Source organism: Monodon monoceros, unplaced genomic scaffold (assembly GCF_005190385.1).
Source record: "Monodon monoceros isolate NGI ecotype Baffin Bay Population unplaced genomic scaffold, NGI_Narwhal_1 Super_Scaffold_13, whole genome shotgun sequence".
In the NCBI taxonomy this organism is placed as follows: Eukaryota; Metazoa; Chordata; class Mammalia; order Artiodactyla; family Monodontidae; genus Monodon; species Monodon monoceros.
In genome coordinates this window covers 82,206,181-82,229,122 of record NW_021703769.1, presented here as the reverse complement: position 1 = coordinate 82,229,122, position 22,942 = coordinate 82,206,181, and the positions used below count along the sequence as shown (strand labels likewise).

Below are 22,942 nucleotides of genomic sequence, written 5' to 3'. Positions count from 1 at the left end.
GATTTCACCAAAAATGGCAGAGTAGAGAAATCTGTCCCCCTCCCCCAACATGAACAATTAATGAGCTGGCAACGTTGGCAAAACTCTAGAATCTAGTGTGGGACTTAGAACCACCAAGGAAGCTTGATAAGGGCAACACTTTGCAATGAGAAAGCTGCCTACCCACTGTCCCCCACATCTCCGGTCACCAGCCTGACTGATGGCAGCCTGAGTCCCAGGCACAGGTTGCTGGGGGCAGGGCAAGAATGAGACCTTACCCCACAGGGCTGTGCTTGTGGGCCTCACCTGTGGGCTGCTGTCTGTAAGTCAGTAACAGGGCTTCCCTTTGTTGTTTCCTTGACTCAGAGCAGTCTTCCCAGAGGGCTGGTGCCAAAGGCATTTAAAGGCACAAGTCCTGGGGGTGGGGGCAGCAACCTGGGGGACAGGATGACAGTCAAAGTGAGCAGCAGACGTATTGAGAAGCCTGGGAAGGGACAGGTTGGAAAATGGAGTTCTGTGTGGCAATACAAGCTTTTGAAAAGCTTCCTAGTGCACGCTTCCTAGTGCACATCGTGTGTGCCCAGGTGAGACACAGCTCAGAAGAGACCTGAAAAGTCCCTATGCTCTCACCTGGACTGGCCTACAGGCTCCATGTAAGCTGGAAGTGAAGGCTAAGGCAGAGTGGAACCAGCCTGGCTAAGTGCTGAAGGAGTGCCCAACACAGCCAGCCTGCAAAACTGGGGGAATGTCCCCTTTTTTTGGCTCCAGGTGTTTACAGAAGCTGACAAAACACAGCTGACCTCTGGAAGCTAATGGAACAGAATTAAGTGACCACACAATATACAGATTCAATGCAATCCCTATCAAGTTACAATGGCATTTTTTACAGAACTAGAACAAAAATTTTTTACGTTTGCACAGAAACACAAAAGACCCCAAATACAAAGTAATCCTGAGAAAGAAAAACGGAGCTGGAGGAATCAGGTGCCCTGACAAAGCTACAGTAATCAAAACAGTATGGTACTGAAAAAAAATATATAGAGCAATGGAACAGGATAGAAAGCCCAGAAATAAACCCACGCACCTATGGTCACCTAATTTACAACAAAGGAGGCAAGAATATACGAGAAGACAGTCTCTTCAATAAGTGGTGCTGGGAAAACTGGACAACTACATGTAAAAGAATGAAATCAGAACATTCTCTAATACCATACACAAAAACTCAAAATGGATTAAAGACCTAAGTGTAAGTAAGGCCGGACACTATAGAACTCTTAGAGGGAAAACATAGGCAGAGAACACTCTTCGACATAAATCGCAGCAGTATCTTTTTGGATCCACCTCCTAGAATAACGAAAATAAAAACAAAAAACCAAATGGGACCTAATTAAACTTAAAAGCTTTTGCACAATAAAGGAAATGATAAACAACAAAAAGTCAACCCACAGATGGGGAAAAAAATATTTGTAAATAAAGCCACTGACAAGGAATTAGTCTCCAAAATATACAAACAGCTCATGCAGCTCAGTATCAAAATAACCCAATCAAAAAATGGGCAGAAAATCTAAATAAATAGACATTGCTCCACAGAAGACATACAGATGGCCAAAAAGCACATTAAAAGATGCTCAGCATCGCTAATTATTAGAAAATGCAAATCAAAACTACAATGAGGTTATCACCTCACAGTAATCGGACTGGCCATCACCAAAAAGTCTATAAACAAATACTAGAGAGGGTGTGGAGAAAAGAGAACCCTCCTGCACTGTTGGTGGGAATGTAAATTGGTGCAGCCACTATGGAGAACAGTATAGAGGTTCCTTAAGGAACTAAAAATAGAACTACCGTATGATCCAGCAATCTCACTCCTGGGCATATATCCAGACAAAACCATAATTCAAAAAGATAAATGCACCCCAATGTTCATAGCAGCAGTATTTACAATAGCCAAGGCATGGAAGCAACCTAAATGCCCATCAACAGAGGAATGGATAAAGAAAACGTGGTACATATATACAATGGAATATTACCCAGACACAAAGAATGAAATAACACTATTTGTAGCGACATGGATGGACCTAGAGATTATCATACTAAGTCAGACAAAGACAAATATGATATCACTTATATGTGGAATCTAAAAAAAATGATACAAACGAGCGTATTTACAAAACAAACAGATTCACCGACTTCAAAAACAAACTTATGGTTACCAAAGGGGAAAGGTAGGGGGGAGGGATAAATTAGAAGTTTGGGATTAACATATACACACTACTAAATATAAGATAGATAACCAACAAGGACCTATTGTATAGCACAGGGAAGTATATTCAATAACTTGTAATAAATTACAGTGGAAAAGAATATGAAAAAGAATACATATATTCTTTATGAATCTTTATGAATCACTTTGCTGTACACCAGAAACTAACATGACATTGTAAATCAACTATACTCCAGTATAAAACAAAAACTAAAAAGAGTTAAGTGGCCACACATGACGAAGGATATAGACTTATGTCACTAAGGACGCAAATGACAAGAACCCACAACAAAAAATCCCTGGGGCAGGGGGAGAATCTGATTTCCAGAGTTCCCACGTTATCTAAAATGTCTAGTTTTCAGCAAAAAATTACAAAACATGCAAAGAAAGTATGGCCCACTCACAGGAAAAAAACCAACAGAAACTGTCTCTGAGCCCTGCCTCTGGTTGGGGGGAAGTGGTCCAGCCAGTGGGATTAGGAGTGCCACTCAGTAGGCAGCTACTTTAGACTAAATTTAAATTCAATCAGAATCCCAAAAAGCTCTGGAGAGGAGCCTGGTAAATCCTTTCTAAAGGTCGCCTCTAAGAATTAATGTGGGAAAAGCCAAGAAAGTCTTGAAAAATAGAAATGAAGAGGGACTTGGAGAAGTGTTACAAAGCAAGAACAATTAAAATGCCACTTTAGTTAATTAGCACAAGTGTAAAATATGAGCTATATAAATAAAACAAAAATCTGGAAAGAACCAGAGTACTTAACAACCTGTGAGGACAGAGAAGGCAAATAAGACAATGTAACCGAGCTGCCTGCAGCTCCAAGGTCAAAACAGAGCAACCACTGGTCTACAATCATCTGCTGAGCCTGTGCTCTGGAGCCCGTGCGCCACAACTGCTGAGCCCCCACGCCTAGAGCCCACGCTCCGCAACAGGAGAAGCCACCACAATGAGAAGCCCACGCCCCTCAACAAAGAGTAGCCCCCGCTCATCGCAACTAGAGAAAGCCCGCGCACAGCAACGAAGACCCAGTGCAGCCAAAAATAAACAAATAAAAACAAATTTATAAAAAAAAAAACAAAACATGGAGTATAGACTGTCATAGCCCCATGTCAATCCATGTACCCTATGAATCAGAATCTACAGGTAAGTGATGTAGCCCTATGTACTTAGGAAATGCTTTCTGAATAAACATATAAGCATTAATAGATGAGCATATCGATTATATACTATACATCAAATTAAGGAAGAGTTAAAAAAAAAAAAGACGCCCCCCAGATGGGGACAAAAGCCTCAGCAATAACCAGATGCTCTCAGGTGTCACAGTATATGATGAGGTCTGAATTCCTTGTGGCTCAGCTACTAAGTGAAATGGGAATTCTAAGAGGGGAGAGAGTAAGAAGCACTTCAAAACAGAGGTGAGTACTTGAGCTCAAACATAAACTAAGTGTAAAATACGCACAACAAGCATTAACTACATGCCAGGCACAGTCCTAAGCCCTTTCTTAAGGATCTGGACAGGCAAACCTCAAGAAGAGGTGCAGATGTGAGTAAGATATATGAGCAGTATTTAGAAGGAGGATCATATGGAACTTACCATGAGTTTTTGAGTAACATCAACAAAAAAGGATGAATATGGACTGATATGTTTAAGAAAAGGTATCTTAAGTAATAGAGGACAACCCTAGGATTATATAAGGCCAGCAACAAGCTGAAACAGATGCTTTAGATTTAAAAGTATATACTTACAATTAGGAATGAAATAAGGCATCAGAGAATAAGGTTCTGGTTTTAATGTAAGGTGACTGGAAGATAAGAATAAAAGCTATAGAAGACAGTTTTCAAAAGAAAATTAAAAATAAGAGGAACTATGGACAGATCAGTATTACAGGTACTTTTCATGGTTGTCAGGTACGGAAGAAGAAAAGATTAGAACCCAAGTAAGTGGAAATAAGGAACGTGAGAAGATTTACAATTTGGAAGAAATGATTTTAGGGTTAGTTTCTGCCACACTGACAATGAAAAGACTAGAACATCTCAGGTAAAACAGAGAGTAGAGGGCAGACGAGGTGGAGATAGAAAACGTGGGAATTTTTCAGTCACTGGGTAAAGTGAAAACCTTAACTCTTAGGAACAGATGAGGTACAGGGAAGGGACATTGTAAGACCTAGTTCTTGACAAACTCTTCCCAGCAGAGTGATCATGTGATCAAAACTGCTTGCTATTGAAAGACGTCTTAATTTTTGCCAAATTTGAGCACAGAAAATGCTATTTCATTGTCATACTTTTTACTTCTCTTATTACGAATGAAGTTGTAGATATTCTCATTTATCATTTGTATTTTTGTTTCCCACTTGTGTCTCCTTTTCATGTATGTCTTTTGTCCACTTCTCTGTTGGGTTGTTTGACTTTTTCTTATGAATTGTAGGAGTTCATTATTCAACAAACTTTTATTGAATGCTAAGCTGTGGCTGGCACTATCCTAGACAGTGGAAACACAGACATGAAAGAAAACAAACCCTGTTCTCATGAAGTTTACATTCTAGTGGGAGGAAGCAGAAATTAAGTAAAATGAATAATGTCTTATTTAAATTTCTGTTTGAGAAAAGCCATGAATGTATTTTGGATATTAAGCCTTTGCTGGTTATATATGTTAAAAATAACTTCTCTCACTCTATGCCATGAATTTTGAATTTTTATGGTGTTTTGTAATGAGTGAATGTTCTTAATATAATCTATTTTTTTCTTCTAAAACAGTATTTTTGTGCTGTTTGAGAACCCTTTCATAAGGATTGTACATAGATGATGATACATATATATCAAGAGTGTACATATATTCCCCTTCTATATAGTTATAAACATATTCCACTATACTTTCTTCTAGAAGTCTTATATATTTTACTTTTAAATTGATTTCTGTATAATGGTAAAAGACAAATGTTTTCGCCATATGAATAATTTTCTCAACAGCACTTATTGAATTACCTCCCCTTTGTCTGTTTCTCACATATCTGATTTCCATATGCATGGAGCTAGTTCTGGAATCTTCTGATCCGTTTATTTTATTTTATTTTTTAAGCCCTGCCTTCCCTGGCTCTTAGCCTCATTCTCCCATCTTCAAAGCCACCAATGTTGCATCTCTCTGTGCCTTTATTCAGTAGTCAGGACTTCCTCTGACCACAGCTGGGAAATGTTCTGATTTTTTTTTTTAATTTATTTATTTTTGGCTGTGCTGGGTCTTTGTTTCTGTGCAAGGGCTTTCTCTAGTTGTGGCAAGTGGGGGACACTCTTCATCGCAGTGCGCGGACCTCTCACTATCACAGCCTCTCTTGTTGTGGAGCACAGGCTCCAGACGCACAGGCTCAGTAGTTGTGGCTTACGGGCTTAGTTGCTCCACGGCATGTGGGATCCTCCCAGACCAGGGCTCGAACCTGTGTCCCCTGCATTAGCAGGCAGATTCTCAACCACTGCGCCACCAGGGAAGCCCCCTAATCCGTTTATTCTTACATTAATATCACACTACAGCCAATAGCTAGCACTGAATTTGAAAGGGCAAGCTCCCCCTAGTTTTTAGCCTTCTAAACTGCTTTGTTTATTTTGGGATGTGGCTATTCCACACAAATTTTAAAATTTTATATCTAATAATCCTAAAATCTTAAGTCCTTTATGTTTTAATTCTATCCTGATAATCAATCCCCACTTCAGTTTTAGACTTAGTTCTCACTTAAATAGCACTCAAAAACAATCTTCTGCTATTTTATACTTTACCATTTCTTGATTAAAGTTCATGTTCTAGAAAATTCTTTACAAAGAATTCACGAAAACAATATTTCCCTGCATTCTTGCATGTTCAAACTTACTGTTGTTACTTTAGCTGAATAACATTTTGTCTACATATAAAATTATTGGGATTTACTTTTAGTTCTTAAGGATTTTGTAATTCTTTCTCCAGTGCTTTTAAAAGCACTGGATGTTATTATGGACGTCTGAGATCAACTTGATTTTTTTTCTCCTCCTTAAAAATGACTGGGGAGTTCCCTGGTGGCCTAGTGGTTAGGATTCAGTGCTTTTGCTCTTGTGGCCCAGGTTCAAACCCTGGTCAGGGAACAGATCCTGTAAACCGAGCAGCACAGCCAGAATTTAAAAGAAAAAAGACTTAATTCAAGTGCTGGGGATCTAATGTAGAGCATGGTGACTATAGTTAATAATATGGTATTGTACCCTTGAATGCTGTTGCAAATATATCTGAATCATTCTCACCACCACCCCAAAAAAAACACACATACAAATTACCTGTTAACTACGTAAGGTGATGGATGTGTTAATTATCTTAATCTTGGTAACCATTCTACAATATATGTACATCAAATCGTCACACTGTACGTTTTAAATATATACAATTATATTTGTGAATATTCCTCAACAAAGTTTTAAATGACTTAATTCTTTGGTTTTGCAGACCAAAAAGAACCTTTCTTTCTTTAAAAATCTAGTAACTTCCCTAGGATACACCATGGTGGCGACAGTTCTGAGTTAGTTTCCCGTAAGTTAGTCCTTTTCATGTAGACTCCAGTCTTCTTTCATACCAGGAAGCTTCTTTGAAATGTATCTCTAAGTATTTGTTCTATTCAATTATCTCTGGCTTTCCACATGGGGGACTGGATGGTGTGCATGCTGAACCTCCTTTTCCAGTCTTCCACATGTGACCCCTTTAACTGTGCCCCAATTCCCATTTCATCTGCTCACTTCCTGTGCTCCTCTCTTCCAGGCCCCTCACTATGTTTTCAGATCCTTGTGCTCCTTCCAATTCTACACATTTTACTGTCAGGATGTTTCTTCTTCCAGTTCATTCCTGAGCACTGGAACCTTTCAGACAATCTCCTGTGTCTCTTCATCTCTCCCCTCAGTGCTTATATATGGTTCCTTGTGCTTTTGAATCATAAAAGCAATTACTTCATTAAGCTGTGAAACATTCATAGTGAGATACTTGGTCACAATATTTCTCTCTTCTATGACAATATTTTTCAGGTGCGTGTCCTTCGCTAACTTTTTTTTTTTTTTTCTTTTGCCTTTTCTTTTTTTCTCTTTCTTCCCTTTTTTTTTTTTCTTACGAAAACATCCATGCATCCTGCACTGGCTGCTTAGGACCAAGGACTTAACATTATATTTGATTATTTTTTATTTCTCTCTGAAAACCTATGGGCATTTTCACGTGCAAAGTCTCGTTTATCCCCCAAATGCTACAAAGACCAATACTTTACACAGTTAAGGGTTATGTGTGTGATTCCACCCTGAATCCCACTTCTCTGCTTCTCAGAACCAAAGCAGGTAACAAGGAAGTTCCTGCCACAATCTTGTTCAATCCCTTCCTGATGTTTTACCAAGGGTTAGTCACCTTGCATTTCTTTCTGAGGTCAGCAGCCCTGGAGGTCTCTCTCTGGTTCCAATTCCAGGTGCCTGTACCCAGCTTGATTTTTTATTGCTTTCAACAGTTCTTCCCCTTATGTCATGGTTTCAAGTTTAGCTATTTCTCAGATTTATACCAGTCTGCAACTCATTTCTCAATCTCCTAGTTGGTTTTAGATGGTTTACAGGAACAAAGGGGGAAAACGCTGACTTCATATTTCCTATTTCAAACTAGAAATTCATTGTATCCTTCTTGACAAGCACCTTTCTTGCCCTCCAGACATCTCTCTGGGTTTTCTTCTCTCTTACACTTGTGACTCCTACATGTTGTAAGGCTGTGGGTTGCAGCCTCTTTTCCTGTCTATCCACATCCACTGCCCAAGGCCCAGTTATGTCTGCATACCACCTTTCAACTCATGACTTTCAAATTTAATCTGCACTCCTGTCTGTTCTCCAACTCCAGATCTGTATGTCCAAGGGCCTTATCAACATCTAAATTTGAATAATCATCTCAAGTCACTGACACTTCTCAAAGTCACTTCTTAAAAAATTTGCCCCGAACTGCTCCTCCCCACTTTTCCCATCTCAGTGAATGCTTCCCACCCCAGCAGGTTGCTCAGACTAAATGCTGAGGTCATCCTCGGCTCCCCACCCCATTCTCTCACTCCACATCCTACCCAACAGCAAATCCTACTCTCCCAACGTGGAGCCACATTTCATCACGTCTACCCCCTCCCTCACTTCACATCTGAGCCACTGCAAACACCTCTTTGCTGTCGAGAGCTGAAACCGTCAACATCCACACAGCTTACTCTCTGCATTACCATGACTACTGTTCGACTGTGTTACCGGCAGACTTTCCTGCCCCATGAAACTCATGCCCAGGAAAACAGAAGTTGCAAATGATCTTACTGTTCATTTCAGAAGCTTCCTCAAAACCCTTTTAAACAAACTTCTCACCTTTCCCATAGATACTATACTACTTATTCTCCAAGACCTGTCCACAAATCCTAAACTGTTAAATCATAATTCTTACCCAAAGGTTATTAAGCCCCTGAATTAAAAAAATATACTTTAAACTATACCCTCAAATCTCATAAACTGACTTTGTTCACTCTTTTCCAAGATGCTACGAAGACTGTCAGGGTGAGCAATAAATTAAGATTCGCCTTAACAATGGTGGTGGTCAGTATTTCAGGAGCCAGCATTTCACACTGTTTTTATGCTTTTACTTTGTCCACCACCCTTGTCCCTGTCCCCAATTTCCTCTGCATAGTAGCAAAGAAATTCTTTTAAAACATACTCTTTTGTAGAAATCCAGTAATAGCTACACAACCCGCCCCAAATGAAGTCAAAGCCCTCGCCGTGTCCTGTAAGACATCATTTGGCCCCTGGCTACCTGTCTGATGTCACCTCCCACCAGCATCCCTCTCAGGTGCTCCCCTGCCACCACTCTGGCCTCCCTGTTTTCCTCAGAGCACTTCCAACAAACCTGCTGCCGCAGGAACTTGGCCCTGTGGCTGTTCCTTCGCCTGGAACCCCCAGGATCCACATGACTCACCTCCTTACTTCTTTATCTGCTCTAATGCTGACATCATCAGAAAGGCATTCTCCAACCACCTTTTACAAGAGCACACCCCGCTCTCTATCTCCTGTTTTAGTTCTTTTCACCATTCTCGTCACCACTGGATGTGTAAACTTATTTATTCACGTCTCCTCCTCCTGCTAGCTTGTAAGCTATAGGAGCTCAGGAACAGTGTTTGTTCATTGGTGTATCCCCGACACCAGGAGCGTGGATGGCACAGAGTAAGAATATCTGCAGAATGAATTAATAAATGCCTGCGGGGAAAACTGAAAAGAAAATAGTCCATGAAAATGGAGAGAAGATGAATACTAGAAAGGAGAAACCAAGAACAAAGGTCAGGAGGCAGGCAGGGGGTCAACACTGGGCACAGAATGGTCACCTTCCCTAAAAGTCAGGCCAGAGAGGAAAGCACTGGTACTTAAGAGTGGTGGACGGAAATGTGGTTCAGGTTATCTGAGGCAGGCTGGCTCGCCGTTCAGTTACTTCCCAAGGTCTGAAGCCCCTACATAGAAGTACTGAGACAGACCCCAAAGGTCTCAACTTCTGGACCAATCCATCTGGGTCTGCTTTTCCAGTGGCTTCTTTTTTTCACCTGATAATGACTAACTCACCTGGATCACTCCGGCATGGAAATGCTCTCTCTAATGGCCACGGCTCTTCTCCTTGCTCTAGCTTGAGGATCACCTCTGGTTTGCTGACGCAGTACCCTGTGAGTGAGATACAGGGTTAAGACTTCAGACAAGTTGCTTGGACATCGGGGGCCCTGAAGGACAATGAAGGTGCCGGCTCAGGAGTCACATGGTAATGGTGCCCATCTGAACCTTTCTTTAGGGAAGTGAGAACAGAGACATTCTTTCTGTGCTCAATAGCAGCAATCATTTCTGACCCATGAGGTGCACAGACATCATAACGCTCCACCAAGGGCTCATAAGTTTTGGCAGCTAAGAAAAAAAATGCACACTGTGAGGCATTACACAGGGAAGACTCCGGGAAGACTCCTCACCCACGGAGACCAGGTGGCTGTAGTTTTCCAGCATCACATCCTGGTACAGGGTCCTCTGCATACAGGTCAGCTGTAGCCACTCATCCCAGGTGAAGTCCACAGTCACGTCCTTGAATGACACGGATCCCTGGCCGGCACACTTCTGTTCAAGCCAAAGAGATCAGTATTGGGTGATGTGAGAGAGATGGGAAATAATTCTTAACATGTTGATTTTGAGAGTTTACCATAAATATTATATAGGCTGCCTATTCTATACCTTGTTTTGTGGTTCACTTTGTGGGATAAAGTGATATCATAATAGGAAAATCCAGATTGTAGATTAACTTATTAATTCAAACAAAAAGAACTGAAGTTTCTACCATGTGTCTGAAACTATCCTAGCTTGCCAAGAATATTGACCTAAATCAATCTTTTTTGTTTTTCTTTCTTTGCGGTACGCGGGCCTCTCACTGTTGTGGCCTCTCCCATTGCGGAGCTCCGGGAGAGGAGCTCCAGACGCACAGGCTCAGCGGCCATGGCTCACAGGCCCAGCCGCTCCACGGCATGTGGGATCTTCCCGGACCGGGGCACGAACCTGTGTCCCCTGCATCGGCAGGCAGACTCTCAACCACTGTGCCACCAGGGAAGCCCCTAAATCAATCATTTTTATTTGGCCTTTAAGAAGCTTAAATCTTGGTAAGGAGACAAATCATACCTATGAATACTTATTGTGTAATAAGGTATTATTAGAGCTATGCTAGAATCAGTGTTATATAATGTAGGAGATATGACTATTTTGGTTTGTCAGGTCGGGATTCACAATAGCAGATCTTCATTAATGTGGTGCAAGCACATACACAAAGTCAAAGAGGTATGAAAAACACACAGCAGTATGACAGGAACAGGGGAACAGGGCAGGGCCACGAGAAGAGGAAGAACTGCAAAGGTGTTCAGCACATCGTGCAGTAATTCTGGACTCATCCGTGTAGTTGAGTGGTCTCCAAAATACTTCATCACCATCCTGGCAGTAAAGTTCTGAGCACCCCCAATTTATTTATCTTTAATATATATAAAATATATATACATTCTGCTAATCCACATGATAATAAGCTTAATTTATCTTTTTCTTCCTCATTAAAAGTTTAAATTGTAATCAACCTGTTTTCCTCCCAATGGAGAAGAAAGCACTGGGATATCTTGTGCCTCCACAGGTGGGAGGTGTGACCACTGAAGAAATGAGGAGCTGGTGAAGACACACATGCAATCACCACGGTAGCTGTAACGTTTACATTAAACAGCAGCAAGGAAGATCTCAAATCAACAACCAAACATTACAATTTAAGGAACTAGAAAAAGAACAAATTAAACCCAAAGCTAGCAGAAAGAAGAAAATAATAAAGATTAGAGCAGATGTAAACAAAATAGAAAACAGAAAAACAGAGAAAATGAAACCAAAAATTGTTTTTTAAAAAAGATGAACAAATTTGACAAACTTTTACCTAGATGGAATAAGAAAAAAAAGGAAAGACTCAAATTACTAAAATCACAAATGAAGATATGAACGTTACTACCGATTCTGCTGAAGTAAAAAGGATTATGGGAGAGTACTATGAACAATGGTACAATAAATTGGATTACCAAGACGAAATAGAAAAATTTTTAGAAACAAAATCTACCAAGACTAAATCATGAAGAAAATAGGCACGCTGAATACACCTATAACTAGTATGGAAATTGGGTCAGTAACCAAAAATATCCCGACAAATAAAAGTCCTGGACCATGGCTTCACTGGTTCATTTTACCAAACATTTAAAGAAAAGCTGGGCTTCCCTGGTGGCGCAGTGGTTGAGAGTCTGCCTGCCGATGCAGGGGACATGGGTTCGTGCCCCGGTCCGGGAAGATCCCACATGCTGCGGAGCAGCTAGGCCCATGAGCCATGGTCACTAGGCCTGCATGCCCGGAGCCTCTGTTCCGCAACGGGAGAGGCCACAACAGTGAGAGGCCCGCGTACCGCAGAAAAAGAAAGAAAGAAAGAAAAACTAATACTGGGACTTCCCTGGCAGTCCAGTGGTTAAGACTCCACGCTTCCACTGCAGGGGGCATGGGTTTGATCCCTGGTCGGGGAACAAAGATTCCACATGCTGTGCAGCACAGCCAAAGAAAGAAAGTAGAGCTAATACAAATCCTTCTCAAACTTTTCCAAAAAACTGAAGAAGAGCGAATGCTTCCTAACTCATTCTATGAGGCCAGCGTCACCCTTTTAACAAAGTCAGACATAGATGTTGCAAGAAAACTACAGACCAATATCCCTTATAATACTACAAAGCTACAGTACTAAAAATGGTGTGGTACTGGCATAAAAACAAACAGACCAAAGGAATAAAATAGCCCAGAAATAAACCCTCAAATTTATGCTCAAATGCTTGACAAGGTTGTCAAGACCACCCAATGGGGAAAAGATAGTCATTTCAGCAAATGGTACTGGGAATACTGAATATCCACATGCAGAAGAATAAAGTTGGATCTTTACTTAACCTCAAATAAAAAAATTAACTCAAAATGGATCAAAGACCTAAATGTAAGACTTAAAACTATAAAACTTTTAGAAGAAAACAGGGCAAACGCTTCATGACTCAGTATCTGGCTATGATTTCTTGGATATGACACCAAAGGCACAGGGAACAAAAGAAAAAACAGACAAACTGGACTCCCTGAAAACTAAAAATGTTCTGCATCAAAAGACACTATCAGGGCTTCCCTGGTGGCGCAGTGGTTGAGAGTCCGCCTGCCGATGCAGGGGACACAGGTTCGTGCCCGGGTCTGGGAAGATCCCACATGCCGCGGAGCGGCTGGGCCCGTGAGCCATGGCCGCTGAGCCTGTGCGTCTGGAGCCTGTGCTCCACAATGGGAAAGGCCACAGCAGTGAGAGGCCCGCGTACCGCAAAAAAAAAAAAAAAGACGACACTATCAACAGAGTAAACTGCAACCCACAGAATGGGAGCAAACATCTGCACATCATTATGTCTGTCGGGGGTTAATATCCGGAATACATACAGAACCCCTGCAGCTAAACACCAGAAACTCCCCGAACATCCAACTCACAATGGACAAAGGAACTGGACATTGCTCCAAAGAGAATACACAGATAGCCAATAAGCACATGAAAAGATGCTCAATGTCACTGATCATTAGTGGAATATGAATTAAAACTACAATGAAATACCACCTCACACCCATTAGGACGGCTACTATGAAAACAAAAAACACAACAAAACACAACCACCACTACAAAATAACAAGTGCTGGAGAGGATGTGTAGCCATGGGAACTCTTGTGCACTGTTGGTGGGGATGTGAAACAGTACAGCTGTTACAGAAAAGGGTGTGGCAGTTCCTTAAAAAATTAAAAACGGAATTACCATATGACCAAGCAATTCCACTTCTGGGTATATACCCAAAAGAACAGAAAGCAGGATCTTAAAGAAATATCTGGGGCTTCCCTGGTGGCACAGTAGTTGAGAATCTGCCTGCCAGTGCAGGGGACATGGGTTCGAGCCCCGGTCTGGGAAGATCCCACGTGCCGCAGAGCAACTAGGCCTGTGAGCCACAACTACTGAGCCTGCGCGTCTGGAGCTTGTGCTCCACAACAATAGAAGCCGCGACAGTGACAGGCCCACGCACCGCGATGAAGAGTGGCCCCCGCTCGCCACAACTAGAGAAAGCCCACACACAGAAACGAAGACCCAACACAGCCAAAAATAAATAAATTTTTTTAAAAAAAGAAATATCTGTACACCCATATTACTCACATTAACTAAAATGTGAAAGCAACCCAAGTGTTCACTGACAAATAAGCAAATGTAATATGTATATACAATAGAAAGGAAGGAAATTTTCACATATGCTACAACATGGATGAACCTTGAGGACATTATGCTAAGTGAAATAAGACAAGCACAAAAAGACATATACTACATAAAACCATTTATATGAGGTACTTAGAATAGTCAAAATCACAGAGAGAGAGAATATAATGATGGTTGCCAGGGGCTAGGAGGAGGAAGGAATGTGAAGTTATCATTTAATGGGTACAGAGTTTTAACTTTGTAAGATAAGGAGTCATGTGGATGGGTGGTAGTGACGGTTGCACAACATTATAAATGTACTTATTTAACACTACTGAATACTTAAAATGGTTAAAGTGATTTTTTTTTTTTTGGCGTATAGTTGATTTACAATGTTGTGTTAGTTTCAGGTGTACAGCAAAGTGAATCAATTATAAATATACATGTATCCACTCTTTTAGATTCTTTTCCTACGTAGACCATTACAAAGTATTGAGTAGAGTTCCCTGTGCTATACAGTAGGTCCTTATTAGTTATCTAAAAGTGATAAATTTTATATGTGTATTTTACCACAACAAAAAAACTGGGGGGGGGGGAACTCCATTAAAGATAAGAGTTTGAACACCCCTCCCCACCATGTACATGGATGGAGAAAGACACACCATGATAATACTAATCAAAAGAAAGCAGGAGTGGAGTGGCTATATTATTTTCAGACATAGCAGAATTCAAAGTAAGAAAAGTTACCAAGGATAAAGAAAGTCATTCATAATGATAAAGGGGTCAAATCTCCAAGAAGAGGTAACAATCCTTAACACGTATGCACCTAAAAACAAAGTGTCAAATACATCGGCAAAAAGTGATAGAACTACGAGGAGAAACAGATGGAATCCAATGTTGGAGACTTCAACACAGCTCTGTCACAAACAGCAGGCAGAAAATCAGTAAAGACACAAAGACAAACCTCATTTTACTGTGCTTCGCAGATACTGCCTTTTTTTTTTTTTTTAATACAAGTTGAAGGTTTGTGGCAACCCTGCATCGAGCAAGTCTACTACCATCATTTTTCTAACAGCATCACTTTTTAAATTAAGTTATGTGCATTTTTTTAGGCATAATGTTATTGCACACTTAACAGACTACAGTACAGTGTAAACATAATGTTTTTTTGTTTTTTTTGCGGTACTTGGGCCTCTCACTGTTGTGGCCTCTCCTGTTGCAGAGCACAGGCTCCAGACACGCAGGCTTAGCGGCCATGGCTCACAGGCCCAGCCGCTCCGCGACATGTGGGATCTTCCCGGACCGGGGCACGAACCCGTGTCCCCTGCATCAGCAGGCAGACTCTCAACCACTGCGCCACCAGGGAAGCCCTGTAAACATAATTTTTATAGGCACTGGAAAACAGAAAAATTTGTGTGACCCATTTCATTATGATATTCGCTTTACTAGGATGGTCTGGAACCAAACCCACAATATCTCTGAGGTTTGCCTGTAGTTGAACTTAACAACACCATCAGTCAATTGGCTCTAATTGACATCTATAGACTGCTTCATCCAACAAAAGCACAATACACATTCTTCTCAAATTCACGTGGAATATTCACCAAGATGGACCACATTCTGGGCCATAAAACACACCTTAATAAATTTAAAAGAACAGAAATCATACAATGTCTAACCTCTCAGACCACAATGGAATTAAACTATAAATCAGTAACAGAAAGATAGCTGAAAAACTCTAAAATACAAGAAGATTAAACAACACATTTCTAAGTAACACATGGGTGAAAGAAGAAATCTCAAAAGAAATTTTAAAATATTTTGAACTAAATGAAAATTAAAACAATTTATTGTGTGATGCAGCAAAATCAATACTAAATTTATAGCATTGAGTGCATGTATTTAGAAAAAAGAAAGATCTAAAATCAGTCATCTGGGCTTCCCTGGTGGCGCAGTGGTTGGGAGTCCGCCTGCCGATGCAAGGGACACGGGTTCGTGCCCCGGTCTGGGAGGATCCCACATGCCGTGGAGCGGCTGGGCCCATGAGCCATGGCCACTAAGCCTGCGTGTCCGGAGCCTGTGCTCTGCAGCGGGAGAGGCCACAACAGTGAGAGGCCCGTAAGATTCCACCTTAGGAAACTATATGAAGAACAAATTAAATCAAAAGTAAGCAGAAAAAAAGAAATAATAGAAACTGGAGTAGAATCAAAATGAAATTTCAAAAGAAACTGAAAATAGGAAATCAATGGAGAAAAATCAATGAAACCAAAAGCCGATTCTTTGAAAAGATCAATAAAATTAATAAACCTCTAGCTAGACTAAGAAAAAGAGAAAACACAAATTACTAATATCAGAAATGAAAGTGGGGATATAACTACAGATCCCATTGACATTAAAATAATAAATATAATGAGTAACTCTCTGCCCACAAATTTGACAATGATGAAGTGGACCAATCTGTTCAAAGTCACAATCTACCCAACTCACACAAGAACAAATACACAATCTAAATAAGTCTGTATTTTTAAATTGAGTCAATAATTAATAACCTTCCAAAACAAAAAGAACCAAGCCTAGATGGGTTCACTCATAAATTCTACCAAACACTTATGAAAGAAATTATACTAAATATCTACAATCTCTTTCAGAAAATAGAAACAGGGAATAGTTCCTACCTCTTTGTCTCAAGACAAAGACATTACAAGATAAGAAAACCACAGACAAATATCTCTCATGAATATAGATGCAAAAATCCTTCACAAGATATAAAAAGAAATACACACCACAACGGGAGAGGCCACAACAGTGAGAGGCCCACGTACCGCAAAAAAAAAAAAAAAAAGAATCCGTTTGCCAACGTAGGGGACACAGGTTCAAACCCTGGTCCGGGAAGATCCCACATGCCGCGGAGCAACTAAGCCTGCGCACCACAACTACTAAGCCTGTGCTCTAGAGCCCATGTGCCACAACTACTGGAGCCCATGCACGATAACTACTGAAGCCCACGCGCCCTAGAGCCCACACACCGCAACTACTGAGCCCATGCGCCTCAACTACAGAAGCCTGTGCACTCTAGGGCCAGTGTGCCACAACTACTGAGCCTGCATGCTGCAACTACTGAAGCCTGTGCACCTACAGCCCATGCTCCGCAACAAGAGAAGCCACCGCAGTGAGAAGCCCATGCACCACAACAAAGAGTAGCCCCTGCTAGCCGCACCTAGAGAAAGCCCACACACAGCAGTGAAGACCCAACACAGCCAAAATAAATAAACTCTCAGTAAATCAGGAACAAAGAGGAACTTCCTCAACTTGATAAAGAAATCTACAAAAGCCTACAGGTAACATCATACATAATGGTGAGAAACTAGCAGCTTTCCCACTAATATAAGGAACAAGGCAAGGATGTCCCCTTTCACCACTCCTTTTCAACACTGTACTGGAAGTCCTAGCTAACGCAACAAGACAAGAAAAGGAAACAAAAGGTATACTGATTAGGAAGGAAGAAATAAAACTGTCTTTGTTGTCAGATGACAAAATCGTCTATGTAGAAAATCTGAAAGAATCAACAAAAAAGTCCTGAAACTACTAAGCGATTGTAGCAATTTTGCAGGGCACAAGGTTAATATATAAAACTCAATCATTTTTCTACATAACATCAATGAACAAGTGGAATTTGAAATTAAAAACAGTATCATTTACATTCACTCACCCCCCAAATGAAATACTTATGTATAAATCTAATAAAATACATACAAGATGTATATGAGGAAAACTGTAAAACTCTGATGAAAGAAATAGCGGAACTAAATAAATGGAGAGATATTACATGTTTGTGGACAGGAAGACTCAATGTTACCATGATGTCAGTTCTTCCAAACCTGATCTACATATTCAATGAAATCTCAAAATCCCAGTCAATTATTTTGTGGATATCAACAAACTGGTTCTAAACTTTTAAAAAGGCAAATGACCCAGAACAGCCAAACAATATTGAAAGAGAGGAACAAGGTTGGAGGACGGACACTACCTGACTTAAAGCCTTACTGTAAAGCTACAGTAATCAAGACAGTGAAAGAACAGACAAATCAATGAAACAAACTGGAGATCCAAGAAATAGACCCACATACATGTAGTCAACTGATCTTTGACAAAGGAACAAAGACAATACAATGGAGCAAAGACAGTCTTTTCAAAAAATGGTGCTGGAATAACTGGACATCCACATGCAAAAAAAATAATCTAAACACAGACTTTACACCCATCACAAAAGTTAACTAAAAATGGATCACAAACTTAACTAAAATACAAAAGTCCTAGAAGATAACACAGGAGAAAATCTGATGATTTTCAGTTTAGCAATCACTTTTTAGACACAGCACAAAGGGCATGATCCATGAAAGAAATAACTGATAAGCTGTACTCCATTAAAATGAAAAATTTCCACTCTGTCAAAGACACTGTCAAGAGTGGAAAGACAAGCCTCAAACTGGGAGAAAATATCTGCAACAGACACATCTGATAAAGGACTATTATCCAAAATATACAAAGAACTCTTAAAACTCAACAATAAGAAAACAAACAACCCAAGACTTTAAGGGACTGCTTACCAAAGAAGATGTACAGATGACAAACAATAAGCATATGAAAAGATGCTCCACATCACATGTCATTAGGGAACTGCAAATTACACCAATGAGATTCCACTATACACCTGTTAGAATGCCCAAGATCCAGAACACTGACACCACCAAATGCTGGTGAGGATGTGGAGCAACAGGAATTCTCATTCACTGCTGGTGGGAATGCCACATGGCACAGCTACTTCGGGAGATAGTTTGATGGTTTCTTACAAAGATAAACATGCTGTCACCGTACAACCCAGCAATCATGCTCCCTGGTATTCACCCAATGAAGTTAAAAACTTATGTCCACACAAAAACCTGCACACAGATGCTTATGGTAGCCTTACTCTCAACTTCCCAAATTTGGAAGCGACCAAGATGTTCTTCAGTAGGTGAATGGATAAACTGTGGTACATCTAGACAATGGAATACTATTCAGCACTAAAACAAAATGAGCTATCAAGCCATGAAAAGAAGCGAAGAAATCTTAAATGATTATTACTGGGTCAAAAAAAGCCAATCTGAAAAAGCTACATACTGTATGATTCCAACTATACGACATTCTGGAAAAGGCAAAACAATGGAGACAATGAAGTGGTTGGTGGGGGGAGGGGAGGCAGGGAGGGAAGAGAGGGATGAACAGGTGGCGCACAGAGGAGTTTTAAATGCAGTGAAACTACCCTGTATGATACTATAATGGTGAATACATGTGACACATTCATCAAAACCCACAGAATGTACAACACCAAGAGTGAACCCTAATGTAAACTATAGATTTTGGGTGACAATGATGTGTCAGCGTAGGTTCATCCACTTTAATAAGCGTACCGTCTGGTGGGGATTGTTGATAATGGGGAAGGCTGTAGGTGTCTGGGGGCAGGTGGTATATGGGAAATCTCTGTACCTTCAGCCCAGCTTTGCTGTAAACCTAATACTGCTCAAACAAACACGAATTCTTACAAAACCAACAATAACAAAAATACTCCACCTTGCATGATCCAAGATAGCATTCAGAGAAGGGAAAGGAGACCCCAATTCTCCTGGATGGCCCTGCTCTGTATTCAGGTAGGGTGATTATCCAGTCAGAGCAGAGTTTGGTTCCCAAGCCTACCATTTGCTTATTCAGCCACAAACACGTGATGAGCACCTACCAGGAGCAAGGCACAGGGTGAGGAACGGAAAATATGAAGATGAACACGGCATGAACATGGACTTTGAAGGGCTAATGGCCTGTCAGCGCAGACACAAACGGCTAATTTCCACGCAATGGACAAAGTGCAGTGACGGACAGCAGGGGCGTTGTGGAGCAGAGAGGGGAAGGGCAATTAATCCAGAGGGGGACAAAGAAAGAGGAGAAGGGCTTCCTGGAAGAGATCTCCCCCAAGTTAGCTCCTGAGAGATGAACTGGAGACTCAGGAAAGGAAGTGGAGCAGGGCTCCCAGGTCAGCCCGCAGGACAGAGACGTGAGTGAGATGCACAGGTGGGTGGTAACCGGATGTGTTCAGGAAGTTATGTCAGGTTTGGGGTCACTGGAGACCACTGTTACATGTTTACTCTTTAAATGTCACCTTCTCTAAACTGTGAACTCCATCAAAAAGGGACCAGGTCTCTACATCGTTTTGAGCAGAGTCTGTGGCACACAGTTCAGTACCTCACACACTAATCAATCACTGTTGAATAAAATGTAGAATATGAGAATTTTTTTAAATATTTAATAAAACAAAGAGAAATAGGAAGCGGTTCTGTTCTCAACAGCCTTAATTTCATGATAAGAACTCAGCCTTTCCCCTCTGGAGGGCCAGAAGCTATTCAAGTGGTTTCCATACTGAATGGCATCATCTGAATAGCATTTCAGATTACTCAGGAGGACAGACTTAACCTCGGGGAGAAAGAAGCAAAAAACTGTTCCAACAGTGCAGGGGAGAGAAGATGAAGCTCTGATAAGGGGAGAAAGAATTAAGCAGAAAACACAGGTTTAAGAAATGATGACATCTTAAAGGCAGTAGAGCCTAGATGCTACCCAGGATGAGGTGAGGGGTGGGAAGGATAGGATGAATCCCATTTTGGTGGCTTTTTATCTATTTCCACTTTTCCATCTTAATATATGAACACCCTAAAAAAAGCCATGAAATCCACTGGAAAATGAAATAGGGAATAGAGAAAAGAAATACTTCACCTGGGATTTGTTCATTTTCTGTTGTTCTTGGAAGACTGTCAAAACCTGGGAAGGCATTCCTGGAAGAGGAGGAAAGAGGAACAGGATGATGAGAGCCCCTCAACGCTCTTCCTAAAAACTTCCACACACCAGCTGGGTAACCTTTAATCCTGGAGAAGGAGAGGAAGGTTAACACCTGCCCCTTCGTGACTCCTTAAACCCACAATGTTCCCTACTCCTTTACCTATTTATGTTCCCCTCTCACTAACACAGAAGTATTTAAAGCAGAATTATTAAGCATATGATAGCATCTCAAAATATGAAATATGATGCCTTCATTAAAACAAAGAGCAGGGGGAAAAACCCTAAAGGCTATTTTGCGTAACTGTTTTTCTACCAAGATGTTAACCCCCTGAGTCCGAGAATCCTCATAAAGTTTTGAAAAAAGGGACAGGTGCCTTAAACTTGTTTTTTTAAAAAGAAAAACTGTTTCTTCTAACTTGCTTTTTCTCAAAAGGATTTCTTTTAATATTTATCTTTTTTTTTTTTTTATGGCTGCACCGGGTCTTAATTGCAGCACAGGGGATCTTTAGTTGAAGCATGTGGACTTCTTAGTTGCAGCATGCATGCGGGATCTAGTTCCCTGACCAGGGATCGAACCCGGGCCCCTGCATTGGAAGCATGGAGTCTTACCCACTGGACCACCAGGGACATCCTCAAAAGGATTTTTTTAAGAGGAAATGTGTTTCCGTGCGATCGTGTGGACAGCACATGCCAGGACTTCTATGTGCCTCTTACTGATTCTTCACAAGTCATTTCCCCTTTCAGGCTTTTTCCCTTCTGTCAAATGAAAAAAAAAAAAAGATAATCCTGGCAAACCGTCTGGGAACTACTACTCTTGACTCTAAGAACACGAACGACAGAAAAGCGCTGCCCAGCTTCTGGAAAGAACTGGTGGAGAATGAAGGGAGGGGAGGTTGCCATTGGGGGTGGGGTTAAAGATAAAAGCTTCCCAGCTGCGGAATCCCCCAGCATCCCACCACTCCCGCCACATGTCTCACTCAGTCCCAGCTCCCTTCTCTCTTCCAAAGTGACTCACAGCTGATGGTGGTGAAATCACTCAAGCCTCCGCCCTCCGGGCGATATGCTCCTTTTCTGGGTTTCTTCCGCTTCTCTTCTGAAGCTCCGATGGGTCTTGGGTCAGAGGCTAGAGGGAGCGGGGGTTCTTCCCTGTGAGATTCCCGTTCCTGGAGTCCCCCTCCTTCCGGCTCAGTAGAGATGCTCTGTTCCAGTAGAGCCTAGGGGACAAATTCACTTCAGCGGGAACCTTCATCCGGGTGCCATATCTGCCTCTCTGAGAACACGCAGCTCCAGAGACCTCAGGCCGCACTTCTACGACCGCAGAGGAGGCTGAGGACAAAGGCGGGCCGGCCGCGACTTAAGTGCCCTCGACCCCTGGACGACACAGCTGCGGGGCGTCTCCGTCGCGTCCGGAGGCTGCTCCGGACCGCGCTGGGCCAGACGGATACCAGTCTAAGGGAACTAAGGAAACCCGAGATGCACACCGCCGCCGCAAGCCTCGGGCACACACGCTTCGGTTACGTATTCGGGCCCGAGGAACGCGCGCCACGCCGCGCCGAGAAGCATCACGGGGCTAGTCTTACCTCCCCGGGCTGCGGGGCCCGATGGGGTCTGTCGCTCAGTCCTCTGGGCCGCGTTCGGGCCGCCTCGGCGATTACAAGGATGGAGACCCCGCAGCCAGCGCGGCCTCTCCCACAAACGCGGCCCTTCCCGCGCGTTCGCTCGGGACCCCCAGTCTCCCTCCATTCAGTGTGGACGCGGCCCAGGCGGCGCTGCCTCTGCCTCCGCCCCGCGCCCCTCTTCGCAGCCTCGGGAGGCCCGCGCTGAACAGGACGCCGACCTCCAGGGCCCACCGCCCGCCCCACGCGCGGCCGCGCCCAGACAGGCCCGAGACCACCAGGGAGCCCCGCCGAGGACCGACGCGCGCCTGCGCACAGAGCCCGACGCCGATGTAGGTCCTCGGCGAGCTCCGCCCACTGTGGGGCGGGGCCTGCGCGGGGCCCTTCCCTCTCCACCCCCAACCCCCCACACAT

The 22,942-nt window shown here is 42.2% G+C and overlaps 1 protein-coding gene and 1 long non-coding RNA gene across 6 annotated transcripts in view; one reads left to right on the top strand and one right to left on the bottom strand.

The window, feature by feature from the left end:
- The window catches only part of ZNF12 (zinc finger protein 12), a 22,880-nt gene extending 11,008 nt beyond the window's left edge, over nt 1-11,872 (top strand). For all 3 annotated transcript variants that reach the window (XM_029219547.1, XM_029219546.1, XM_029219548.1), the window contains one exon: nt 9,897-11,872. The gene's annotated coding sequence lies outside the window, so the exon portion shown is untranslated. The remainder of the gene's footprint in view (nt 1-9,896) is intronic.
- LOC114893802 lies at nt 7,246-22,942 on the bottom strand. 3 transcript variants are annotated; one of them, XR_003793023.1, is made up of 4 exons: nt 21,522-22,942; nt 20,850-20,908; nt 10,228-10,369; nt 7,246-9,931 (listed from the first exon to the last, which is right to left on the bottom strand). It is a non-coding gene; the product is annotated as an uncharacterized LOC114893802 (long non-coding RNA). The 3 variants fall into 3 exon arrangements; XR_003793022.1 differs by having other exon boundaries at nt 7,246-10,369; nt 21,522-22,126; nt 22,493-22,942; XR_003793021.1 differs by having other exon boundaries at nt 7,246-10,369.